Here is a 14,379-nt window from a genome sequence, read left to right on the forward strand (position 1 = left end):
CTGATCCAAAGGGGATGGAATGTGCTCAAACTTCTCTCTAGGGTGAAGGCAGGTGCAGAAGGCCGGGGCCTGGCAGGCTAACTCCAGCCCCAGTCCCCCAAGTGCCCCAGGCCATTCTGGCTTCATCCCAGCCTAGTCCAAGAGGATGACATCTACTTCCTCCAAGGGCCCAAGCTGGAGGGCAGTGAGGATGAGGCAGAGCAGGGGGCTGCTTTGCGGAGCCCAGTCCCAGGGGTTCATGGGGCTCAATCCTTGGAAAGCTTGGAGCAACTTGTAAATGTATTCCCTGCGAGGAGGAGTCTGAGAAGTCACCCAGGGGTGGGCAAGGCGGCCAGGGGAGCTGCTCAGAGAGGGGAGGATCTTGTCCAGGTCTCCCAAGCCTTCTTCACTCTCCAAACTTTCACCAAACTCTTGGCCCCCGCCTGCCCGAAACCAAAACACAACAAGCTCAGGAGGAGCGACGAGCAGCACCGCGGGGTGGGCAGACTCGCAGCGGCACAGAGCCTCAAGAGGCTGATGCAACTTTCCCTTTAAGAAAGCCACCTGGGCGCCCCGCGGTGCGGACTCAGCTCGCCTGGGTCGGGAGCTGCAGCGTGGGAAGGGGTTTGGGTAGGGCGTGCTGCAGCCCATGCCTCGCTCTATCCTGCCGGCCGGCGGTCTGGGTGTTTGGGGGCTCCACGGGGCTGAGCCCCAGGAAAAGCGAGAGTGCGCGAGCGAGTGTGTGTGCGTGTGTGTGATTGCGCATGCATGCGGGCCTCTGTGGATGAGTCTGGGTGCACGCGTGGGGATGTCTGTCTCTCCGAAAGGTCGGGTAGGTGCGTACGTCTGGGTGTCACCACTGTCACCAAGGAGCTGCAGTGGACGGAACGGCGGCGGCGGGGTGGGGTGGGGGGCGGGCCTGCTGCTGGAGGAGGGGAGCTGCTTGCTGCTGACGGTTTGGTCTCCAGCGGAGGGCACGTGTCAGTACCGGAAGCGCCGAAACCAGAGCTTCCGTTCAGGGCGCCAGTTGGGTCTTCACGCTAGGGAACTGCCGACGCCAGGGACCTCCAGCCGGCCTGCCTCCCTATCTGCCCGCCGGCTCGCCGGTCGGGTGTGGGTTCCTGCGTGCCAAAAGGTCCTGGGAAGCCGTGCCAGGGAATCTCGGTGCCCTCGGACCCTTGTCTGCCGCTACCGGCTTTGGGAAGGGGCTACCGCCGCGGTGTTCTCTGGCTGTTGCTCTCCCAGGAAGAATCCGCGCCATCCTCATCTCGACCCTCAATCCAGGTGCGCTTAGGGCAGTCCCAGTGGGCCACAGGTGAGGATAGGAGCCTAGCAGCCAGGGGCGCTCATCCCCAGCCGGTGCCCCGCACCCTGCAGACAAGGCCTGTGGGAGTGGACTGTAAGGATGGGCCCGGGCGGGAGGGGGGTTTTCCCGGAGGGCTGGAGGGGCCTTTTCCCACGGTTCAGGGGCCGGCCTCTTCTGGGTGGGCCGGCTGCTTCTTAAAGGAGCCACGCCCCCTTTCGGGCCAGTTCTTCGCAGGCCACGCCCCCTCGCTGGTCACTGTGGAAGGAGCCGTGTCCCTGTCTATCTGACAGCTCTCATAAGGCCTAGGTCTGTTTCTTTGCTCAAACAAGCTTGATGCTGCAGCTGGAAGAAGACAAAGGTTGTTGGGCCGAAGAGTGGAGAAGGAGAGAAGGGCCTGAGAGGTTAAAGAACCCCAAAGTGAGGGAATATCAGAAGATTGGAGGGTAGTGAGTGAGGGGGACTGGTTCTAGGATGGGACTAATGGGCCCAAGTGTTTCTGAGCACCACAAGAAAATGCCCCATTAACTCGGCCTACACTGTGACTGAGCCTCAGTGCCCAGCTCTGAGGATCCAGAAGAATCACACCTCTGCCCTGGGATCTCTCCAGCTGGTGGGGAAGGCAGATTTGAACACAAGTAACCATGCTCCAATGGCTGCGTGTGAGGAACGTGTTGATCAGATGTACACTGGGTGTAACCAGGGGCACAGTGGAAAGACTAACTGCAAATGGAAGAGAAAGGAAGGCTTCTTGGTGGTAATGGCTTTGGAACAGGTTTTGAAGATGTCTGGGGTAAATACAGATGGAAATGGGGACAAGGGTGCTCAAGGAAGAGGGAATTGCCTAAGCAACGGAATGAAGGCAAGAACTCTCTGGGGATGCTGGATAGTCCCACATGGCCCGCAGGTGGCCATAAGTGGCTGTAGGTAGCTGATTTTGGCTCTAGGCAGAAGTAAAGGCCCTTCCCCACTCCCACAAGCCCCTCCCTCCTCTTCTATCTTTCTCCTAAACTGTGAGGTTCTTGAAGGAGGGAAAGAACCTTGTCACCTTTCCATCCCCAGTAAAGACTTAAAGGCTTGGCCCAGATGGACCCTTAAAATTGATTGACCTGAAAATCCTGTTTGGAGGAGAGGAAGACTGAGCAATGAGATAGTAAAGATGGATCAGGTCCTATGATTATCCTCTCCCAATCCTCCCTTGAGTGGCTCACAGGCAGCTTGAACCCAGCTCACCCAACCTAGCTCATCCTCTCCCCCTCTCCAAACCTGCAGCATCCCCAGCATTTCTGTCTCTGGTCTCTGGGATGGATACTGGCTTCTTCCTATTATACCATTAGAAACCAGAGACCCCTCCTTATTCCTCACCCCCAAGTCCAGTGCATCACCAAGTCCTACCAAAGTTACCTTCTATATTTTTCTCAAATCTGTGTACCTTTCCCCACACCGTCATCAACTTCCTGAGCCAAGGTGCCTCATTCCTGGCCTGGCCTAGTCCTAATCAATATCCTTTCTTCCCCTCTTCCCTCCCTCCAGTCCTTTCTCCGTACTAATCTAGGTTGGTGTTTTCAAAATGCACACATCACCAATTGTTCCTCCTCTAAGTTACAACTCTGGTTTAAAGACTTCAGTGACAGTCATTGCCCTCAGGATAAAGATCAAAACAAGGCCCCAACGACCTTGACCCTGCTTTTGCATCCACCTCCATCTTTGGCCACTTTCTCCCTCACTCTCTGAGCCCCAGGCTCCTGGTCTTTTTCTGTATTATTTCATTTGCTTGAATCTCTCTTCCTCTTCTGTGGCTCACTGTTGCCTAATCATCCCCCTCTGACTCTTAAACATCACTTCCTCAGGAAAGTCCTCTATAACACTCAGACAAGGCCAGGCCCCGCTGGTGTAGACTCTGGTTAAAGAGGATCTTTCACTTTCTCACCCTTTATTGTAGGCTCTAATGATATGCATGTGAGTCACCTGTTTAACTGGTTTCTCTTTCCACCCAGCCTGTAAGCTGCAGGAGGCCAGAGGCTGAAGAGTTCATGGTGCTCAGCACAGGTCTGGCCCAGAGCAAGCCCAAAATAAATATTTGTGGAATAAATGAATTGAACTGTGGCCAGCCCTAACGGCCTGCTGAGCGATTTAGGCCATATCCTGTTGGCTGTGGAAGACTATTGCAGGGAATCAGGGTTTGGGGGACTTTGGGAAGATTAATGGATTGGAGGGGAGGAGAAAGTGGAGGACCTGTAGAGTCAAAACTTAAGGAGAAACTTCAGAAGGTACAAAGCAAGTATAATTATCCCCATCTTCCAGATTGAGAAAACCAAGGATCAGAGAGGTTAAGTAATTTGCTTGAAGTCACATACCTAGTGAGTTGGCAGAGTCGGATCTCCTCCCAGGTCAGAGTCCAAGCTCTTCATCACAAACTAACCTGACTCTGACCCTCATGGCACAGACAGCTTGGCAATAGTGGTCCATATGTGGGTGAGGGGCAGGCCTGGTACCTGGGTAATGTGGATGCCCAACCCCTATCAGAGGGCCTGACCTATCATAGGCTTTCAGGTGGTACTTTTTGAATGGATGGATGGGTCCAGTTAACAGAAACAGCAGAGGCAGGAGAAGTAGCAAAGCTTTGCACCCAACTCATTGTCCTGGGAGCAGCTGCCAAGCAGTCTTTTTTCCACTGAGAAAGAGAAGCACCTTGAACACAAGGGCCATGTTTGCATTACTCTGGGATATCACCCTGTATCCCAAGTTCCAGGACAGAGTGTCCTCAGTTTACTCATCTGACCAGAAGCCATGATGTCCAAGCCATGAGGTGGCTGTGCTTCATTACTGTCATCATTGTCATTATTATTTGTTAACCAAAGAGTGACAGCTTTGAAGAGAATAAGTCCAGAGTTTATAGCCTGGAGGGAGGGAGGTGGTGAATGAGAACAAGGGTATGATCACATTACCTCTTCTCCTGACTGCCCCCAGAAGATCAAACCCATGAGCAGGGACTTGTCTACAGAAGCAGGAAACCTGGCCTGGGTGACTAACCCAAGGGAAACGGTTACAAGTCCCACCCTTGCCTGGCCCTGAGGCGGTTATGCAGCACACCTGGTGGCCAGGGGAAAGGCCAAAGGGAACCTAGGGTGGGGTTTGATTGAGGTGATACCTGAATGGTCTAGTGGTTTTCCCCACTTTCTTCAGTTTAAGTCTGAATTTGGCAATAAGGAGTTCATGATCTGCACCACAGTCAGCTCCTGGTCTTATTTTTGCTGACTGTAAAGAGTTTCTCCATCTCTGGCTGCAAAGAATATAATCAATCTGATTTCGGTGTTGGCCATCTGGTGATGTCCATGTGTAGAGTCTTCTCTTGTGTTGTTGGAAGAGGGTGTTTGCATGACCAGTGTGTTCTCTTGGCAAAACTCTATTCGCTTTTGCCCTGCTTCATTCTGTACTCCAAGGCCAAATTTGCCTGTAACTCCAGGTGTTGGACTTCCCTGGTGGCTCAGATGGTAAAGCGTCTGCCTACAATGCAGGAGACCCGGGTTCAATACCTGGGTGGGGAAGGTCTCCTGGAGAAGGAAATGGCAACCCACTCCAATACTCTTGACTGGAAAATCCCACGGATGGAGGAGCCTGGTAGGCTACAATCCATAGGGTCACAAAGAGTCGGACATGACTGAACAACTTCACTTTCACTTTTTCCAGGTGTTTCATGACTTCTTACTTTTGCATTCCAGTCCCCTATAATGAAAATAACATATTTTTTCGGTGTTATTTCTAAAAGGTCTTGTAGGTCTTCATAGAACTGTTCAACTTCAGCTTCTTCAGCATTCCTGGTTGGGGCATAGACTTGAATTACCATGATATTGAATGATTTTCCTTGGAAACGAACCGAGATCATTTTGTCGTTTTTGAGATTGCATCCAAGTGTTGCATTTCGGACTCTTTTGTTGACCATGATGGCTACTCCATTTCTTCTAATGGATTCCTGCCCACAGTAGTAGATATAATTGTCATCTGAGTTAAATTCACCCATTCCAGTCCATTTCAGTTCCCTGATTCCTAGAATGTCCACATTCACTCTTGCCATCTCCTGTTTGGCCACTTCCAGTTTGCCTTGATTCATGGACCTAACATTCCAGGTTCCTATGCAATATTGCTCTTTACAGCATCAGACCGCGCTTCTATCACCAGTCACACCCACAACTGGGTATTGTTTTTGCTTTGGCTCCATCCCTTCATTCTTTCGGGAGTTATTTCTCCACTGCTCTCCAGGAGCATATTGGGCACCTACCGACCTGGGGAGTTCATCTTTCAGTGTCCTATCTTGTTGCCTTTTCAAACTGTTTATAGGGTTCTCAAGGCAAGAATACTGAAGTGGTTTGCCATTCCCTTCTCCAGTGGACCACATTCTGGTTTGTGACATTGTACAGGAGACAGGGATTGAGACCATCCCCGAGAAAAAGAAATGAAAAAAAGCAAAATGGCTGTCTGAGGAGGGCTTACAAATAGCTGGGAAAAGAAGAGAAGTGAAAATCAAAGGAGAAAAGGAAAGATAAACCCATTTGAATGCAGAGTTCCAAAGGATAGCAAGGAGAGATAAGGAAGACTTCCTCAGCGATCAAAAGAAATAGAGGAAAACAGTGTAATGGGAAAGATGTGAGATGTCTTCAAGATAATTAGAGATAGACATACCAAGGGAACATTTCATGCAAAGTGGGCTCAATAAAGGACAGAAATGATATGAACCTAACACAAGCAGAAGATATTAAGAAGAGGTGGCAAGAATACACAGAAGAAATGTACAAAAAAGATCTTCATGACCAAGATAATCACGATGATGTGATCACTCACCTAGAGCCAGACATCCTGGAATGTGAAGTCAAGTGGGGCCTAGGAAGCATCACTACAAACAAAGCTAGTGTAGGTGATGGAATTCCAGTTGAGTTATTTCAAATCCTGAAAGATGATGCTGTGAAAGTGCTGCACTCAATATGCCAGAAATTTGGAAAACTCAGCAGTGGCCACAGGACTGGGAAAGGTCAGTTTTCGTTCCAATCCCAAAGAAAGGCAATGCCAAAGAATGCTCAAACTACTGCACAATTGCACTCATCTCACACGCTGGTAATATAATGCTCAAAATTCTCCAAGCCAGGCTTCAGCAATACGTGAACCGTGAACTTCCAGATGTTCAAGCTGGTTTTAGAAAAGGCAGAGGAACCAGACATCAAATTGCCAACATCCACTGGATCATCAAAAAAACAAGAGAGTTCCAGAAAAATATCTATTTCTGATTTATTGACTATGCCAAAGCGTTTGACCATGCGGATCGCAATAAACTGTGGAAAATTCTGAAAGAGATGGGAATCCCAGACCATCTGACCTGTCTCTTGAGAAACCTGTATGGAGGTCAGGAAGCAACAGTTAGAACTGGACATGGGACAACAGACTGATTCCAAATAGCTAAAGGAGTACGTCAAGGCTGTATATTTTCACCCTGCTTATTTAAGTTATATGCAGTGTACATCATGAGAAACGCTGGGCATTTCACCAGCACAAGCTGGAATCAAGATTGCTGGGAGAAATATCAATAACCTCAGATATGCAGATGACACCACCCTCATGGCAGAAAGCAAAGAGGAACTAAAGACCCTCTTGATGAAGGTGACAGAGGTGAGTGAGAAAGTTGGCTTAAAACTCAGCATTCAGAAAACTAAGATCATGGCATCTGTCTGGTCCCAACACTTCATGGCAAATAGATGGGGAACAGTGGCAACAGTGACAGACTTTATTTTGGGGGATCCAAAATCACTGCAGATGGTGACCATAGCCATGAAATTAAAAGACGCTTGCTTGCTCCTTGAAAGGAAATTTATGACCAACCTAGACAGCATATTAAAAAGCAGAGACATTACTTTGCTAACAAAGGTCCATCTAATCAAGGTGATGGTTTTTCCAGTAGTCATGTATGGATGTGAGAGTTGGACTATAAAGAAAGCTGAGCGCTGAAGAATTGATGCTTTGGAGAAGACTTATGAGAGTCCCTTTGACTGCAAGGATATTCAACCAGTCCATCCTAAAGGAAATCAGCCCTGAATATTCATTGGAAGGACTGATATTGAAGCTGAAACTCCAATACTTTGGCCACCTGATGCAAAGAGCTGACTCGTTTGAAAATGATCCTGATGCTGGAAAAGATTGAATGCAGGAGGTGAAGGGGACGACAGAGGATGAGATGGTTGGATGTTATCACCGACTCAATGGACACGAGTTTGGATAAACTCCAGGAGCTGGTGTTGGACAGGGAGGCCTGGCATGCTTCAGCTAATGGGGTCAGAAAGAGCCGGACAGGACTAAGTGACTGAACTGACCTGAACCTAGGGTGGATTTGCAGAGGCAAAGAAAAGCTGTTCCCTCCTCTTTTCTAGCTTTCCAATGACTTCCTGGGTCTGTGAACTCTTGAGGTGGCTGTCAGGGGGACCGAGTGACACAGAATAGCCTTTGCAGTAGAGTCCACTCCCTGAGAGTACCCAGAGAAGACCCCAGTCCTTCCTGTTACCAGGTCCTATGAAGGGTGAACGTCCTTGTCCATCTGACCATGGGTTTTCCTCCCATGAGAGCGTTCTTTGTGGCTCTCGAAGGTTGATTCCATTCCTGTGGCATGATTCCATTCCTGTGGCGTGTCAAAAAGTACCTTGTCTTCCATCTGCATCTGTCAAACATCAAATCTTCAGACGCCAGCAGATGCATGGCCATGCCTCCTGTCAGTCTGTTTGCTCCCCACCCCCCACTGTCAGCCCCACTTAACTGTGAACAATCTCTGCAGCTGACTTGTCTCCTGATTCCATGGCCTTGGTGTTATCCATTTCTCTTCAACTCAATTCCAGCAACACTTTCTGCAAGCAGAACTGGGCACAGAAGGGTCAATAAAACACATCCAATCCCTCAGGGAACTGCCTAGCACACAGTTGACAGACATAAGCAAATATGTCTAGAGTGAGTTTATAAGAACACTGGTAGCACAAAACACAAAAGAGGAAGCAATCTGTTCATTTTGGAGTGGAGTGGGGGCCTTGTCAGGAAAAGCAACAGAGGAGAGGTGACATTGAAGCAGGGTCCCAAAGGGTTTGTAGAATTTCACCTGGGGAGCAGGAGGGAAGATATTCGGCAGGGGCCCTTCTGAGCAAGGGCACGGAGGCGTGCCTGCACATGCTGTGTTTGCTGTGCCCAGAGCTTCTGGTCCAAGTTAGTGATGTAACTCCAGATGCCTGGAGCCCAGGCTGAGCAGCATCAGGATAGGGAAGGCCCATCCTGGCTGCCTGGCTGGGGCGAGGTGGGGGAGCATGTGTTGATCCAAGCTGACTCCCTTTCAGGGGAAAGGTTGAGGCCATTCACACAGATGATGAAGGAATTGGACCCTGTCCCAGTTCTGTGTTCTTTTTTCTTTTTTTTTCTTTTATATAATTGGGCATCTGGAGAGTCAAAAATAAACTTTTGCCCATTGGGACAGGAAGCCTGGAGACCAAGGGTTTCAGGGGTAAGGTTTGGAGAAGAGTGAAGTAGGAACTGGATTGAGGGTCATCCAGAAAGGAACAGGATGGGAGGGAAAAGCGGCAGGTTGTCTGGGTCCTGCACTACCTGTTCTGGAGAGCCACACACGTCCTGCTCTGCCTTTCCCGTGCCAAATCCTCACCTCATTCTCTGCTGTCTCCACAGCTCTGGAAGCCTGTACTCTGAAAGGTGCTAGAAACAAAGCCTGTGAGTGTGATCCGGGACTCCAGAGCCCCTAACTCACTACCACCATGGCAGGAAAAGGTGCCAAAGGGATGCTGGTGAGTACAGGAACCAGACTGCAGCAAGGGGGTGGGGGTCATGAGCACCATCCATCCCTTCTGGGGCATGCTGTCAGCTGCTGGCCCCGACAGGAGGGCCTAGGAGGCTCCACGGGACCCCAAGTCTGGCACTGCCAGGACTCCTGAGCGCTAGGACTATTGCAGGCACCTAGCAGGTTAGATACTGCCATGGTTCAGAGCCCACAGCAGGCAGATTCTGCTACAGAGCCCGAAAGTCATGCTGGGAGGCAGGAAGCACACTCCCCACCCTCATCACAAGATACCCTGGAGATCAGGCTGCAGTCCATCCTTCCGGGAGGGCTGTCCTGTGGTTGACACCCTGGCACCCTCATCCTGTGCTCTGCCTGCTGTGGGGAGCATTCAGTAGGGGCTGATCAAGGAGTTCTCAGAGACTGATTTTTCTCTTCTTCCACTCGAAAAATAGCGTAGAACTTTTCATATTGAATCTTCTTGTGAGGTCTTTCAGGAAACATCCCTCTCCTCTTTCCCCAAGTCACGGCTCTTCACTGCCCACTGCCTCAGAGCACAGGAGAGGTGGTGCGAAGCAGAGGGCAAGAGCAGAGCGAGCTCACGGATGGATGGCTCATGGGTGATCGGAGCAGGCCAGCTCTGGAATCAGAAGCCAGGAAAATACCCCAAGGGCAGTTGCTATCTTCCTTCTCTGGGGATATTGCCTCAAGAACCAGTGAGACTGGGCAGCTGACCGGGAGGAAGCCAGTGGCTAAGCATGGACCTTCCCTTGGCTCCTCCCTTCCCCACGCGGATTCTCCTGTTGCTGTCTCATTCAGTGAAAGACTGATTGACTTAGGGTCTCTTACTGAGCCCTCCCCAAACAATCCCTGTCTCTCACCAGGGATTTCTGGGACTCCGAATTCCTCAGTCCAGAGAAATGCTGTTGGGGAGGGAGCCAAACAGTTGTGCTCCAGGCTCAAGACCCTCACTTTTGCCTGGTCCTTAACTTCCAGCATCCAGCCCCTCAGGCCCACTCTGGTCTGTCCCACTCCTGATTGGAACAAGTCTGAATGAATTAGGCTTCTCAAAGTATTCCTGAGCCAGCCTGAGCTCTTGAGTGCTCAGATGTGGGCAGAGACAGAGGTCTCAAGACCTTCATACTTGCTAGGGGGGAGTAGATGCCATGATAGGATCAAGACTGGCTTCCTTCTTGCCAGAAGTGTTGGAATTGCCATGGGCCTGTAGCAGAAAGTGGAGTGCAGCTCTGCCCCTCCCTCCATGGAGATTCTGAGTGCCATGAAACTTAAGAAACCCTCTGGGTATTCATTGGCTGCTCTGCTTTCTCTGGAGTGACCCTGAAAGGACTGGGGAAGGCAGGCAGGGGTGATGTGGGACCCACATGGGCAGCACAGAGAGCCTGAATCCCAAGGCCCTAGAACCCCCACCGGGGTTGAGCTTCCCAGACCCCAGGCTCTGAAGGCTATCCCATCTGTGAAAGGGAATGCCGCCTTGGGACACCTGTTCCCAGCACCAGGATATGACTAAAGATAGCCAGAGCGTAGTTTCCTTCATACCCTTTGACCTTTGACATCTGCCCACTGCCGCTGCATCTGAGGCTCCATAGCAGGTCCCCTGGGCACCCCTAGTGGTTGCTCGAGATTCTATTCCTGCTTCTTTCTCAGTTTTGCTTATGACCCTGGGCTACACTAGTCTCAGGACTTAGTTGGAACCAGTGCTGCCTCCATGTAGTGCTTGACTCTGAGGAGCGTCATCCCTCTTAGCTAATCTGGGCAGCTGTACCTGGACTTCATTAGCTGCCCGTGGTCCCCTAAGGGCAGATCATGAAGGATGTTCCTTCTCTAGAGGCCATGGTGGGGCAGAACAGAGGGAGCTGAGGGCCATGTGCATAAACCAGGGGCACTTGGAGCCTCCCAGTTCTGTGACTTCTGTTGCCAATTGTATCCTGGTATGCAGGAGTAAGCAGCTGGCCCTGGCCACGAGGTCCTCACTTCCATTCCCCTTTGCCCCAGGCTTGGGTGTGAAGACATGGGCCCCCTGGGACTCCTCAGTGTCTACCATGTGTCATCCTTGGAGCCTCTGCTGGGCTCTCCATGTGGCAGGTGCCCCATGGAGGGCAAGCCACTTCCCAGCACGTGCCCAGGCCCACATGCCTGCCGCACATGTTCCTCCCCACCACTCCCAGCCTAGATGGTCTCTGCCAGGCCAGCTCAGCTGCCTCCCTCATGCCTAAGCAGCTCTTTGGACAGGGCCATGCAGGAACCCAGCTGGCTAGGGTGCTTCCAAGCCTGGGAGCAGCTGGGATGGTTGGCGGCTCCAGGGGTGGGGGTGGGGGTGGGGGTGGGGTGGTTCCTTTCATGGGGATCTAGTGCCTCTATTTATACATATGTAGAGCTGGGTCACCAGGGGCTCAGAGGACAGGGAGCTGGTAGAGAGGAACCCAGGACAGGAGAGCACCACTGGGTCAGCTTTAATCCAATGGTTTCACAGAAAGTCCAACTCAGTCCCCTTCCCTGCGGGCATGGAGGAGCTCCTGGTCTCGGACTGACACTTCAACAGCCACCTGTGGTAGGGGTCAGCCCATGAGGGCTGCAGAGGCCCAGGAAACATGTGTTGATCCTGGGAGCTTGGTTAGATCTGGGTTTTGGAGTACGAGGAACAGAATTCCATACAGATACAAAGAGAAGCGCTTTGCAGGAAGAGGGATAACTACACACAGTTATGAGTGGAAGGAAAGACTTCATCCAGTGTCCAGTTGTCCCTCAGGCTGGGATAGTCAGACTGCGAGGACTGGGTTAGAGAGGGCTAGGGACTGAGTGAGATAAATGAGCAGCAGCGTGTTCATCAGTGAATGGTAGCAACTTACGTCTCACACATTCTTTTTTTTCTTTTTCACACATTCTTATGAAAGGGGTGATGTCCCCATTTTGCAGGTGAGGATACTAAAGCTCAAAAAGGATGATTGACTTTCCCAGACTCCCACACAGTAAAGGGTGGCAGGACCCATGTGCAATCCCATGCTCCAGATCTCCTCCTTTTAGTACCATCTTGTGTTGTCTTTGTGAGAAAGCAAAAAATTGTCTAGGAGAAATGGCGTTTGTGTCCTGAAGGCCTGGGGTGAAGCAGCATGGGAGAGTGAAGTTGGCTTCATCTGCCAGCAGCTGTCACTGGGACCTCAGCATCATCAAGGACCATCTAAACGTGTCCCACATTGACAAGGTTGCTAGGCACCTGCAGTGAGGCCCCCAAGTGTGTGAAGTGGGGGTGGAGACAGGGAGGGTGGGACTGTGGATGTACCCTGATATACCACCCCTCACCTGGAGGAGGGTGTCCCCATCTGTTCTCCTTAGGTGGAACAGGGCATAGAATGGAATGCACCTGACAAGGACAGAATCATAAGGAAGCCAATGGCCTCGGCCCAGCTTGGGTAACTGTACTGGTTGTAGGTGATGGATCCTGGTACTCGATCACCAGGAAGATAAGCATAAACTGCAAAGAGTGGGGGTTGGGAGTGGGCATAAGTCCTGCCCAGCCTCATGCAGGCCTTAGGCCTCCTATCAGCACTGTTTCCCTCCCTCTCCATTTTCCCAGACTAGAAAGAGACAGTTCAGAGAGGGCAGGGGTGACATCAACCTTTGGGTAGCAGAAGAAGCTGATGGCACCAGGGGTCCGGGGTATGATGGGCAGGTGGGCACTGTGGAAGGGGAGGGGCCTGGCTTCTGGATAATCCTGAAGCAGGCAAGAAACTGTTCAGCTGCCGTGGCCCTTGGAATTCAGTTATACTCAAAGATTTGCAGTGGTCCCCACTGCCTGCTGAATTAAGGCCAAATCCATGGCCTTTAAGGCTTCAGTGGCATTTCCCATCTACTAAGCATTTTTTGAATGTTTCCTCCAGACCTGGGAGCTCCTGGGATTGCATCAACTCTAGGTCTCCAGTGCCCAGCACAGCGCCTGGCACAATCTCATGTGCTGATCTGAACTGACTGACACAGGGAGGTGGGAGCAATGGGGAAAGGAAAGGGAGAAGTCCTGCCAGTCTATGGCTGCAGAGACGGCAATGGACAGCTGGGGGGAGGCTCTGAAGCCCAGAAACTGTGTCAGGCTGGGAGTGCTCTCAGAAACCGCTTTGGAAAGAGCCAAGGGACACCAGAGGTAAAGCCTAGGGTTCCAGCAACAAAAATACTGCAGGAAGCAGAAAGATGGGCAGGTGGCTCATGGGCCACTTGGAGGGCCTGGGACAATGGGTGCTGCTTGCCAGGAGGCCTCAGCATACACTTCCCAAGCCGTCAGCCACATCCTGGAGCTCAGGCCCCTCCAGCCTTTTTAGTGACTAAATTTTAGAAGTCAAGACCCACATCCGGGGGATGCTGCACTTAGAGGAGCTTATAACAAGTTTCCTGAATGGAACTAGAGCCTGATTTCATGTGCGGACAAATTCTTTATTTGAGCTGATAGAAGGATGGAGTTTGTAGAATAAAAAAAAAAACAAAAAAAAAACTTTTCAGCACTATGAAGAAGTAAAGCCTCCAAAAGGAAACTAACAGCCTGGAAGCACGTGGTCCACAGAGCCTAGCATCCTCACCCTAAGATGATTCCAGCCTGGCTTTCTGAGCACAGAGAGGATGCTGCAGGCTTTGCCTCAGTTTCCTGGAGACACTGGACCCAGGCTGCCTCCTGCCTCCTGCCCTGCCTGGGTGGCGCTCTGGGTCTCCCCACAGGGTGGCAGCTTCCTGGGAGCCCTGGGGGATGAGCTCCCCCAGGGAAGGTCCTGGGCCAAAGCCACAACCCCCGAGGGCACAGTGCTTGGTGGTGGTGTCTGCCCTCCCCTGCCTCCCACCACTTACAGGACACTTCCTCTCCTCCTGTTTCAAAGCTGCGCCAGTGGCCAGAGCTGGTGCCTGTGCCAGGCTTGGGAAGATCCCACACCTCATGTGATGGAGTCCTCAGACCCTCAGGGGCCTTTTTCTTTTCTCAGAAACATGAGCCAATGTGGAAATCTGGTGCTGACCTCTCTGTGGCACAGAGGAGCTGGCGTGACAGGGGGCATGACTCCAGACACTGCCCTGATCATCGGGCTGACCCCTCTGTCACTCAGAGATGGCCCTGCCTCTTCTCTGTGGAGGGACCATTACACTAGCAAATCCACCCCCCCCCCAGCCCCTACCCCCATCCCCACCCCCAACTTCTCACCCTGATCATAAAGGAACAAAATCAGAAGGTTTGTAGTCACAGACCACTCCTCCTTCTAAACTTGTTTCTAGTGCAGCATGGGCCCAGCATGAACGCTCC

At 51.5% G+C, this 14,379-nt stretch overlaps 1 long non-coding RNA gene and 1 other non-coding gene across 2 annotated transcripts; both read left to right on the forward strand.

The window, feature by feature from the left end:
* The first annotated feature begins 962 nt into the window (after positions 1-962).
* On the forward strand, positions 963-13,587 carry LOC145534924 (uncharacterized). The gene is made up of 2 exons (XR_014075077.1): positions 963-1,263; positions 8,984-13,587. It is a non-coding gene; the product is annotated as an uncharacterized LOC145534924 (long non-coding RNA).
* On the forward strand, positions 4,759-4,830 carry TRNAC-ACA (transfer RNA cysteine (anticodon ACA)). The gene has a single exon. It is a non-coding gene; the product is annotated as a tRNA-Cys (tRNA).
* Positions 13,588-14,379: the final 792 nt, after the last annotated feature.

Source organism: Giraffa tippelskirchi, chromosome 14, assembly GCF_054371585.1.
Source record: "Giraffa tippelskirchi isolate mGirTip1 chromosome 14, T2T-mGirTip1v1.2.pri, whole genome shotgun sequence".
NCBI lineage: Eukaryota > Metazoa > Chordata > Mammalia > Artiodactyla > Giraffidae > Giraffa > Giraffa tippelskirchi.